Consider the following 12,520-nt stretch of genomic DNA (forward strand, 5'->3'; position numbering starts at 1 on the left):
TCACCCCAGGACAAGCAGAAGACAGCAGTACGAACTCGTGTCAGCAGCCTCTTTGCAGGCACCAGGAACGTTCCAGTGGTACCACTTTTCACTCTGGGGCCCAGGAGGAGACACACACCAACTGTGCCGGGCACAGAAGAGGAGAACACAATGTGTACCACCCATGTCCTAACAGAATTCAAAGCTCTACAGGATCTTGATTATTAACTCCCCTCTCTGCAACTTCCACCCATTGCTAGTGAAATTCTCAGGAAAATAAAGGCCAAGTAATAAACACAACATGGAAGAAATTATTTTTTTTCCCCTTTTTCCATCATGAAATGGACTCATTGCTCTCTCCTATTCCTAAGAGGTCTGAGAAAGCCTTGCCAACAAATGAAAAGCCCAGAAGCCTTCAAATGCCTGGTTGCAGTTAAGCCTGCTGAGGGGAATCAAGAGCCTTAATCCAGACACCCTTGTCCAAACATGAAGCTCCACAAGGTGAAACTCAGGTTTCACAGCCAGGGCTGCTCCAAAACAATGGGCCTTCAAGTTCAGGTTCTTAGCAAACCTCTGCAACTATACGGAAAGGAAGGACAGAAAGAAGGTCATAAAAATCCAAAGTATTTCTACAGTATACACATTAGTTCCTAGTATGCACTTTGTCACCCAAACTGCTTTGCTAAGAGAGCTCCTACGCCTATTTCCAGCTACTGACAGCACCCGAAGTCAAAAGCTTCCTGCAATGTCATGGTGCTCAGTGGGTTCAAACAACTTGAAGATGTCATCCCTCAGCTCACCAGCATTTGCTCCTGTGTTATCAAAACCAGGCTTAGGAGAGAACAGAGACTGAAGCTCTCAGTCAACTGAGTGAGGTTTTTTCAGCTGTACTCTGTGGCAACACCTGGAGACTTGCACTTGACATGGTTAAACTTCATGAGGTTGGCATCAGCCCACCTCACAAGTGTGTCCAGGTCCCTCTGGATGGCATTCCTTCCCTCCGGTGGATCAGCCGAACCACACAGCTTGGTGTCATTAGCAAACTTGCTGAGGGCACACTCAATCCCACTGTCCATGTCACTGACAAAGATGTTGAACAAGACCGATCCCTGAGGGACACCACTCGTTACTGGTCCCCAGCCGGACACTGAGCCATTGAGCACAACTCTTTGCATGCGCCCATCCAGCCAGTTCTTTATCCACCGAGTGCTCCACCTATCGAATTGATGTCTCTCCAATTTAGAGACAAGGATGTCGCGTGGGACAGTGTCGAACGCTTTGCACAAGTCCAGGTTGGTGACATCAACTGCTCTAGCCCTGTCCATTCGTTCTGTAGCCCCATCATAGAAGGCCACCCTATTGATCAGACAGGATTTCCCCCTAGTGAAGCCCTGCTGGCTGTCACCAAGCACCTGGTTGTTTTTCATGTGCCCTAGCATGCCTTCCAAGAGAATCTGCTCCCAGATGTTGCCAGGCACAGAGGTGACACTGACTGCTCTGTAATTCCCTGGGTCATCCATTTTCCCCTTCTTGAACATGGGGCTTGTATTTCCCTTTTTCCACTCATTGGGAGCTTCACCTGACTGCCATGATTGTTCAAATATGATGGACAGTGCCTTAGCAGCTTCATTTGCCAGCTCCTTCAGGACCCGCAGATGGATTTCATCAGGTGCCATGGACTTGTGCACGGTCAGGTTCTTAAGATGGTCTCGAACCAGATCCTCTCCTACAGTGGGCCTAAGGTCTTCATTCTCCACTTTTTACCTTTAAGGGGAACCACCTGAAGTCTTAACCATGCTTTCCCAAAGAATCTTAGAGAATAACAGAATCATAGAACTGTTTGGATTGGAAAGGACCTAAAGATCATCTAGTTCCAACACCCTGCCACAGGCAGGGACACCTCACACAAGATCATGGTGCTCAAGCCACGTCCAGCCTGACCTTGAACACTGCCAGGGATGGAGCATTCACCACTGCTTTGGGCAACCTGTGCCAGTGCCTCATCACCTGCACAGGGAACAATTTCTTCCTTCTAGCTAATCTGAACTTCCTCTGTTTCACTTTAAGCCCATCACCCCTTGTCCTATTGCTACCGGCCCTGATCAAGAGTCCCTCCCCAGCATCCTTGTAGGCCCCCTTCAGATGCTGGAAGGCTGCTATGAGGTCTCCATGCAGCCTTCCCTTCTCCAGGCTGAACAGCCCCAACTTTCTCAGCCTGTCTTTGTACAGCAGCTGCTCCATCCCCCTTAGCATCCTCGTGGCCCTCCTCTGGATTTGCTCCAACAGCTCTACGTCCTTCTGGTGAGGACACCAGAACTCTACCCAGTGCTCCAAGTGTGGGTCTCATGAGAGCAGAGTGGAGGAGCAGGATCACCTCCCTTGACCTGGTCATGCTGGTGGTGATACAGCCCAGGACACAGGGTGTTTCTGGGCTCAAGCCCATGCTGAAGCCAGCTCATGTTCTGACCCCCAGGCCCTTCTCCTCGGGCTGCTCTGAATCACTTCTCCCTGCAGCCTGTAGCTGTGCTTGGGATTGCCCTGACCCAGGGGCAGGAGCTGCACTCGGCTTTGCTGAACTTCAGGAGGTTGGTCACCTCTCCAGCATGTCCAGGGTCCCTCTGGATGCCATCCCTTCCCTCCAGCACGCTGACTGCACCACACAGCTCGGTGTCGTCAGCAAACTTGCTGAGGGTGCTCGATCCCACTGTCTGTGTCACCGACAAAGATGTTGAACAGGGTCTGCCCCAACACCGACCCCTGAGAGACACCATTCCTCACTGGTCTCCAGTTGGACAGAGAGCCACTGACCGCAGCTCTCTGCGTGTAGTCATCCAGCCAATTCCTTGTCCACCGGGTGTCCATCCAGCAAATTCACGTCTCTCCCATTTAGAGACAAGGACGTCGTGTGGGAGGATGTTAAATGACATTTATTTGCTCCAGAGAGCACGAACGTGGCAGGAAGGGCCGGGGGCAGCTGCTCACTTGCGGGGGGAGGGCAGGCCCCGGAGGTGGTAGATCCAGGAGCCCCCAGGGCAGGAGACCACCAGCCTGCTGGTGACAGGAGCCGGGCCGCCCGCGAAGGAGACGGTGATGGTGGTGCTGCTCTTGGCGCGCAGCACCTCGGGGGCCCTGACGGTGAAGCCCGGGTGCTTCACTGCGTATTGGAACGCCGTGGCCTTCCGGAAGACGTTCCTGAAGGAGATGGAGGTGGTGCCGCCGGCTGGGATGAGGAAGGGGCCCTGGGCTTCAGGGGGCAGCGCAAGGCCGATGAGTGGGATGCAGTACTGCCCGCCCAATGCAGAGCTGAGCTGCAGCGTGGCCTTGGCTTCGCCCAGGTGGCAGGGCTCAAAGGTCACTTCCACGCTCAGGTCCGAGCCCCCAGCACTGGCAGGTGCCGCACTGATGGATTTTGCCGTCTGGAAGTCGGCACAGTCGGTCTGTGCAGGGGAGACAAGAGACCATGGGGGGTGGGTCACAACAGCAGAGCCAGCACCTCGGGAAGAACACGATGGTCCCCTGGCCCTGGCCTGGCCCACCCACACCACACTCCTGGTGAGTGCCTGCGGGGAATGGGCACGAGAACTGTGCAAACGTGCCCAGCAGGGACAACCCTGCACCCAAGCCCCAAGACGCCTGACTGCCAGACCTGGGCTGCAAGGGGGAAGCAAGCCCAGGCACCGTGGCGCCTGCAGAAGCAGCTCCAACCAGGGCAGCAGACACGGGCCCGCAAGGGAGGACAGTGCAGCTGGTGACAAGCCCACACCAGTGGGAAGACCCCTGGGCTCACATGGCCACCCTGGCTCTGCCACGCCAAGCCAGAGGCACTTGGAGCCCTTGGTGGAGAGGGCTGGTGCTGGCCAGAGGAGCTGCCTCCCAGCCAGAGCCCCGGCAGCCGCGCTCACCTGTACGAGGTACTCGGTCTTCTGCTGGGCAAAATGCCGTATTTTTGGTGGTGATGGTCTGACGGGAGCCCAGCCTGGTGCGGAAATACACGGGCTTCTCTGGCCTGCTCCAGGTGGCTTTCAGCTGCAGGGTGTAAAACAGAGAGCCCAAGTCGCTGCTCTGGAGCACCAGCTGCCCGCTGCTCTCACCCGTTTGCAGGGGCTGATACTCCAAGACAAGATCCGCCTGGGAGGAAGGAAGGAAAAAGCCACTTTGTCAGGCAGAGGCAGGGAACACGTGTGCCTGACAAGGGGCAGCTGGTCCCTGCTGTGCTCGGGCAGTGCCAGAAGGCTGGGCTGCCTTCCCTGCTCTGACTCCCCTCTCTCGGGCACAGCCTTGCTCCTTCTGGGGGACGGTTCACTTAGGGACAGCTCCCAACAGCTCACAGCCCTCCAGCACGATGCCAGAAGCTTCCCACCATAAAAAGCCCCTGTGCTCCCCCAGGGCACACACCACTTCCTGTCAATCCAGGCTGCAGACAACCTGGCCATGGGCTGAGGCTTGTCCTGCAGCCACTCACAGCTGGAAGCACCACACTAAATGAGGGGCACGTGGCACAAGGACCTGCCACGTGAGGCCCACTTGCAGCGTGTTCCAGGGGGCAGCAGGGCAGGCTCCACCAGCACAGGATGATGCCCACTGGGGATATTCTCGCACACTGCTCCCTCTCTAGATCATCGGCAGGGAGCTGCCACCACGGAAGGAAGCCCCACATGGCTCCTTTCAGGCATCACCCTTCAAGAGCATCCCCTCCAGCCAGGAGCAGGGAGAGCAGAGGGAGCCGGAGGAGCTTTGCCCCTACCTTCGACTGTGCAGGGACAGTAAAGTGCTGGGGAACGCTGACGTCGGGCACTTTGCAGTTGATGTCAAACGTCACCGGGACAGGCAGAGGGTTGTCCACCTTGACGCTGGAGGACACTCTCTGCCGAACAGCGGTGCTCATTTGAACAGTGCCCATGGGTCCTGAAGCCACCACCTTGAAAGTCACCATGTGGAACAAGTACTCTCCGGTTGTCTCATTGAGGAAGGTCACCTAAATCAGACAGAAAGGGAAGGGCTGCTCATTCCACACATGAAAACAGACCCAAAACAGCCCACTGAGCTCAGCGCCCTGCTTCCAGGAATGGCTGTGAGCACCCACCGAGGAAGAGCACAAGACCACAGAAAGCACGTGCGGTATTTCATAGGACCTGTGCATGTGGAGGTATGAAGAGGCATGTAGCTTCTCGGTGAGCCAACAGCTCCTTGAAGGGCCCTGCAGACCAGTGTCCTCACTTACCTTTGCCCTGAAGACTCCTTCTTTGTAGGAGAGGAAGGTGAGCTGGTAGTCCTTCTTCGCAGAGCTTGGCACGTCCATGTAGGAACACCCCTGCAGCACAGAACTGCTTTCCAGGTTCTCTGGTTTGAGCATGTCAATAACCACCAGGAACCTGTGGGTGAGAAGGACACAGTGAAGGTCAACACGAAGGACTCCTGTAGGATACCCATCGTGTGGGGGTACAATACAGCCCCTCTCACCCTCAGTGCCTCAGGCACAGGGCACCAGCTCTCATCCCCCTTGGAGGAAAGCCCTCCAGGGTGCCTCTGCACAGGCAGAACGTGGGTATGGCCAGACACGGCCAAGGAGGGGGACAAGCTTTCAGGAAGGAGCTTCCAGGCACTTCCAGACTTCCTGGGCTGGACTCACCTCTGTGGTCTGTGCAGCCAGTTGGACACAGGGATGAGCTCCGTGTGGCACTTCCTGCATGGAACCTGCCGGGAAATGGCCCCTGAACACCTGGGGGCTTCAGCAGTTCCTTCCAGGTGGTAGCGTAAGCCTGTCCCGTCCGGCAGGGGGAAGAAGATGGAGCCCTACAGACAACGAATAGGACAAGTCGGCTCTGGAGCACCCCTGGCCAGCCCCATGCCTCAGGCTCTCACTGCAGCACCTTCCAGCATGCCCAGCTGGCAGAGCTCTGCCTGCAGCCCTGTCCCGTGCAGGAGGAGGCACCAGCATCACACCTGCTCAGAGCTGGTTGTGAGTGGGTACATGGCCCACAGCACATGGCACAGCTACAGGACACAGAGGCAGCATCTCTGGGCAAAGCAAGGAGACACGGGCCCTGCAGCAGAGCTGCTCTGCACATCCCAACACTCCCTTACTGGCCACACTCACCTGGGCACATCCCTGCCAGCCTGTGCTCATGCAGGGACAGCCCTGGGCAGGGGGTGCCCATCCCTGATGAGCTCCATTGCCTCAGTCCTGCTGGCCTTAGCCCCAACAGCACTGCCCAGACAGCAGCCTCTAAGCTGGCACAACAGGGGCCCACCAGCCATGGGCCATGGAAAGCTCATATCCATGATCATTCTGGGTGCCAGTGGATCCCAGACACCTGCCTCTGCCATCTCCTCTGCCTCCACAGCAGCTGAAAGCTGCAAGACTCCTCACGCAGGCTCTACATTAAAGACATGCTGAGCACATGCAACCCTAAGGGCACAGATCTGCTGAGCACCCTGGAGACGGAGACCAGAAATCTCTGACCTCATTTCTGGCCTACTGTAAGGTCAGCTGGAGCGGGACAAGGACCCGGCAGCTCCAGCACCCCAGAGCCCTTCTGAACTGACCCCTTGTGGCACAGAAACCATTGCAGAGGGGCCAGTCACCCCCATGTGCCCAGCCTGAGACCTGCAGGAAGGGCTCCTCCCACAGCTCCTGCATGACTGTCAAGAGATCTCTCTCGTTTCCCACTTGCCTGTTCACGGCCAGGAGGGCACTGAGAAACTGCAGGGCAGCTTTGCCCTTCTTGCTCCCTGCAAGCTGCACAAGGACAGGCACAAGTGGTTGTGCCCAGGGCTCGGAGAGCCTGTGCAGCCGTGCGCTGAGCGTGGGGGTCTCTGAGCCCCCTGGGCTGCCACAAGCAGCCACCAGGAGCTGCGCAGAACAAACTTCATTTCTTGGCCTTCAGAAAGCCTGGCTCTTTAGGTCAGCTGCTCCAACACGTTTGGTGTCAGGCCCGAGTTCCCATCTGCCCTTTGCCCGTGCCTGGCCCCCAGCCACCACAAAACCCAGCTTCCAACAGAGGGCACAGGACACCTTCAGCTTGGACAGGACCTCTGAAGGTCATCTCGGCCAACCTCCTGCCCAAAGCAGGGTGAGCTACAAGGGTCATGCCACGAGGGTCAGCACACACTGGCACAGCTCACATACCTGGTGCTTCTTGTTCTCAGAGCTCATGGTTAGGGGTCTGTAGGTGACCTGGTAGACCTTTTCTTTTTGCCTGGCCTCCAGATGGATAAATTCAGGCCCTTTCCAGTATTTCCCCTCAATGATGGGCTGCAGGGTCCAGGCCTCGCTGCTCGGGTTGGACAGGAGGATGGTCTGGCTCTGCCTCTCACGCACATTGCAGCTGAAAGTCAGCGTCTGTAACAGAGGAGCACAGAGGCTGCTGGGTCGTACCCACAACCCTTCCTACTCTTCTCACGCTGGCTCTGCACCAGGACCTGGAGCACAGGGAGCAGCTTTTCCTTGTCACATGCAAAAATTACGCTTTGGCCATAGCTTTTGGAGTAAATCAAGCTGGTTGCTCTTGAAGAAGGGAGCAGAACAAGCCTTTCGCATGCTGGGTGAAACGGGGAGTCCTGAAAGGAAACTCCTGTGCAAGGACAAGATCTGCAGCCACACAGCCCCTTCCTTCGTGGGCAGGAGGAAGAGGAGCTCCACGCTCTCTCTGGGAGCAAGAGCCAACAGCTCCCAGGCTGCCCCATCCCAGGGACTGGATGCAGATGCCTTGCCCCTTCCTACTGCTGAATGCCCTCCCCTGGCCCAGCAGGGGGGAGAAGTGTGGCTGCAGGTGCAGTGCTGGGATACATGGCATGGGTGCTGCAGTGCAGAGCCAGGACAGCTGAGCTGCTCACTGGAGGAGCAGCACCTTGAACAGGGGAGAAAGGCAATGACAGGGCTCAGGAATTCTGGCAATCCTGCCCAGCAGTTTCTCTCTGGGATACCCCAGCACCAGCGAGTCTGTGCTCACAAGTGTCCTTCAGTTCCTGCCCTGGGAGAGATGTGGTGCAGATGCTGGGGTCCAGGGGCCCATCCTGTCCCTGCTGCGTTACCTCTTTGGGGCCAGGGGCCTCCACGCAGGATCCTGCCAGCGTAAGCTGCAGCGCCTCACTGCCCTGGATGAAGCACCGCAGCCCCTCGTACTGGACAGCCTGGCTCAGCTTCGAGGGGCGGAAGGTCACAACCAAGGGGACATCCATCCCTGGGCTGATGTAACCCTTTGTGGGGCTGATGGAAAAGTCTGGCTTGAAGCTCTCCACGTCCCACATAAACCTTGCCGAGGAAAGCACAAGGACAGGAAAGAAGGATTAGCCACGGGGAGCTGTGAAGGCAGTGTAAGCCTCAGTGTGAGGCTCCAAGTCTCTTGTGGGCTTTCCCACCACATCTCAGGCCTGACGCTGAGCCACCTGGCAATAAGGCTTCAGGCTGGGCAGGACCTACTGCTTTACCTGACTCTCGTGTCGCCCGCGTTCCGCATGACGACGCGCCGGCACGTGTAGCTCTGCTGCACCACGGCTCCAAAGCTGAGCTGGTCCTGGTCCAGGCTCACGAGGCTGCCCTGGCAGGAGCCCCGCACCACACAGAGGGAGCGCACCAGCCCGCGGCACTCCAGCAGCACTTCCCCGCTGAACGGCTGCATGCGGCGCTTCGGGGAGAAGGTCACCTCCACTTTGCAGGTGTCTCCTCTGCCCTTCAGCTTTAGATCCTTGCTGGGCTTCAAGCACAGAACCTACCCGAAGAAACGAGTGGAGACTATTTCATCTGGCAAGCGAGCTGTGGAGCCTCCCTCACCACACTCAGGGAAGAGGCTTCCAATTCCTCTTCTGTCCCCACCAGCACTGCCCCAGTCCCACTCATTCCCTCCTAGGCATTCCTAGGGAATACCAAAGGTGTTTTCTACCATGTGTCCACCTGGTCACGGCGAGGTCAACTCTGTCTTCTAAAGCTTTCACATACATTCCAACAGAGCTGCAACTCTCCCTCTTTCAAGATTCACCTCCCTCACCTTTCCAGATCTAAAACACATGGCTGCATCCTGATGGATGTGTCTAAAACAGGCTAGAGGAATTGTGCTGCCTTCTCACTTCTGGCTCTCGGCGAGTCCTGGCACCCAGCTCAGCTGAAGCATTCGCACTGCAGGCATCTGCTGCCAGAGCAGTGCCAGCAGGGAGGACAGGGCAGGCACAGGCAGCCAGGGCAGCCCACACCTGAGTCATTACCTACTAGCTCCCACCCACAGCAGCTCAGCGCTCCCTGCAGGCACACCAAAGTGCTCTGCAGAGAAGGAACGGGCCTTACCCCAGCTTCCTGCAACTCTGGCACGGTGGACGTGACCCTCAGCTTAAAGGTGAGAGGGGCTGCACTCTTGTTGGCTACGGTGACCATCTTCTTCACCGTCTGTCCAATGCAGACGTTTCCCAGCTTCACCACCTTTCCTGGTGGATCCACAACGTCAACCTGAGGCAGTAGGGATTGATATCAAGCCAAAGGAAAGAAGGAGAAAAGGCTTTCTGCCACTAGAGTGGCAGAAACCCAAACCATGGGAGGCTGGGGAAGAGAGGAGGAAATGAGAAAACCCTGCCGGTTGCCACCTGGAGTTTTAGCCTTTAGATTTCATCTCACCTTCATTTTTATGCCCCTTCCTTGGGCCTCAGCATTCAGCTTCTCTCCCGGGGCACACGGAGGCAGCAACAAGCTGTTGGGGCTGTTGTCATCTTTTGGTGTCCGTAGGGGCTGTGCACAGAAGGAAGAGAAACCATAGGCAGGATGAGTTTCTTGACCTTCACCATGTGAGCAGGCTCCCCAGCCGAGCCATCCCCTCCCACATTCCTTCCCCCGAGGGGCAGGGATTATCCAAGTCCCTCTGCAGCCTGCCAGCAGAGCTGGCTAACCCTGGAAGGCCACCAGGCTTTGCCCTGCGCACTGCCCCCGTCTCCCTGCACAAGCCTGGCCATGCTGGAGCGCTGGGAATCTACAGAGTGTGCACAGACCTTCCCCCTCACCTGCTCCTCAGCAAGGTGCTGCTGCTCAAACTGCACTGAGTAAACCTCACAGGGCTTCTTCACCACCACTGTCCCCTCTTCCCCATGGCTCTGGGGCAGCAGTGGTCCCAGCTCCAGCTCTGCGGGGATGGACTCCAGCCGTGGCTCCAGACCACGTCCCAGGACCGGCACCTGCAGGCGTTGGCTGCTCTGGCAAATCTGGATCTGCAGCTCGCCCCGGTAGCACTTCTGCAAAGAAGCAGCACAGAAAGCTCCTCCGTGAAGCCCCAGCTGACAGCACCTCCAAGTCAACAATCGCCCAGGGTCAGGGGTCTTGTCAGCACCTCCAAGCTGAACCCAAAACAGGTATTTACTTAGAGCAGGGGCTACAGCATCTGCATGGCTCTCAGGAACTGCAGCGAGTCCTGCTCTGGAGCATAACTGGACAGTTGGCTCCCAGGTGGATCTAAAATGGGCTCTCAGAGGTTTTCACCTGGGCATGGGGGAGCGCAACGCTCATGAGAAAGGTCTGCTTCCTCAGACACAGTCCTGGCACTGCAGCACCAGGCAAACATCAGCTGTGTGCAAGAGGCACCTGAGCTCTCACTGGACACAAATAAGGATCATCTTCTCTGCTCAGTGCTTGCCTCTGGTCAAAGCCAGACACGAGACGCTGAAATCTCCACGAGCAATTGAGATCCCTGGGACTGTCCCCAGGCATGAAAGCACTTGTGTCCATCCTGTCACACGCTACCAGTTTCCAAGTCACGGTGGCCACATGCAAACTGCCTTTGGGAATGCTCCATCATTTAAGCTGACTCCCGAACTGCGTGGGAACGTGCAGGGGAAACTGAGGCGCAGGAAGCTCCACGTGGAGGCAGAGCTCATCCCCCGCTCCCTGGGCTGGCCTCCCCTTACCACACTGCCCTGCCAGACATCCTGGCATGACACCCACCAATCTCACCTCTTCCGTGGGTGAAAAACGGACTTGGACGTGGCACTGCTGTCCTGGAGCGAGGCTTCCAGCTGAGGGCAGCACCTCAAAGCCACAGGGCACAGACTTCATCTCCTCCAGCAGCTTCTGGTGCTCGCTCCCTGGCAGATGTTTGTCCACCTGCGCACAGAAACCAGTGGCATGAGGTCTCCTTGGTCTGTGAGGACAGACCCTCAGTTCCTGCAGTGCTCCGAGATGCTGGCACGGTGCAGGAAGCACCTTCATCCCACCCAGACGTGGCCACCACTGCCTAGAACTGGAGGGCAAACATGCTGGCAGGGCAGGCAGATGGGGAGGCAGTGTCCTCAGAGGAGGAGGAATGGGTGAAGACAGCAGAGAAGTGAAGCATCAGCTAGTGAACAGGCCCAGGTGAACCAGCCTTGCTCTGTACCCTCAAAAGCTTCCTCAAGCGAGCTGCAGCCCAAGTGCTCAGGCAGCCAGAGGGGCACAAAAGGCAGGAAAGTCAAAGAGAACCCAACCGAGAAGTTGTGTGTTACACGTTGTCTGTGCTTTACCTCCTCAACAGGATCAGTCATGCTGATGGACCATTTACAGGGGACCTGGAACGTGTTGTGGAGCTGGATGGTTTCTTCCTGGCACTGCCCACACTGGACAGCAGAGAACTCCAGCCTGTCCCTGGACACGCAGAGGGACGGCTCAGCCACCATGGCACGGAGGCGGACCTGGAATGTGGGGCCTCCTCTGACCTAGAGAAGGACAGAGCATCCAGTTGAGAGCCCACCCGATACTCACTGCTGTGCCCAACCTGCTGCCTGCCCCAGAAGCTGGAGTACCTTGATGGGCAGGAGCACATCCACTTTTCCCAGGGGCACGTTGGCACTTTGTGGGTCGAAGCACACTTCAAATGTCTTGCTCTCACAGGAGGGCAGGTGCTTCACACACTCCAGGCACACGCTGAAGCCTGAACACAGCAAAATAAAGCAGCTGAGATATGCAAGCAACAGGAAATGGCTCAGAAGCACGGTAAGGCCACAGGGGTGTCCTGGCTGGCAGCTCTCTGAAAGACCCCTTTGCATCTCCAGAGAAGCTGCTCTTCTCCCTCTGGCACTGCCCAAAGCAAAAGGACTTTCACAACCAGAATCCAGGGGTTACATAGTAAAAGGAAATCACATTGCTTGAGGAACTCCAGCAATTCCTTCATCAGGCATCTCAGGGAAGGATGCATAGACCTCTCCAAAGGAGAATTGCCACCTAAGATACCAAATGCTGGGGTGTTCCCTGACAGCGGCTTAGAAGAGACGACTGGCCACCCCGCAGAGACAGCAGTCACCATGTGCTGGAGCTGCAGCCTTACCTCAAGGCCTCTTTGGGAAGCCTGTTTCCATAGAGCAGAGGATCCCACAGGCCGGTTAATAAAGGCTGAGCAGAAGTGCTCTGGCACTATGAACTCTAAACAAAGCACTTCTGAACCACAGAGGGTCCATCTGTTTGCAACATAAACCCTCAGAGTGCACAAAGAAACTGGGATGATGCTCACGGGAGCCAAGAGCAGAAGATGCTGAGAGGCGATCAAGGTGATCAGCCCTTCTGGCCCCTGCAATCAGATTTTAGGGCAGCCACAGG

The sequence above is a fragment of the Melopsittacus undulatus genome, chromosome 7 (assembly GCF_012275295.1).
Source record: "Melopsittacus undulatus isolate bMelUnd1 chromosome 7, bMelUnd1.mat.Z, whole genome shotgun sequence".
Taxonomy (NCBI): Eukaryota; Metazoa; Chordata; class Aves; order Psittaciformes; family Psittaculidae; genus Melopsittacus; species Melopsittacus undulatus.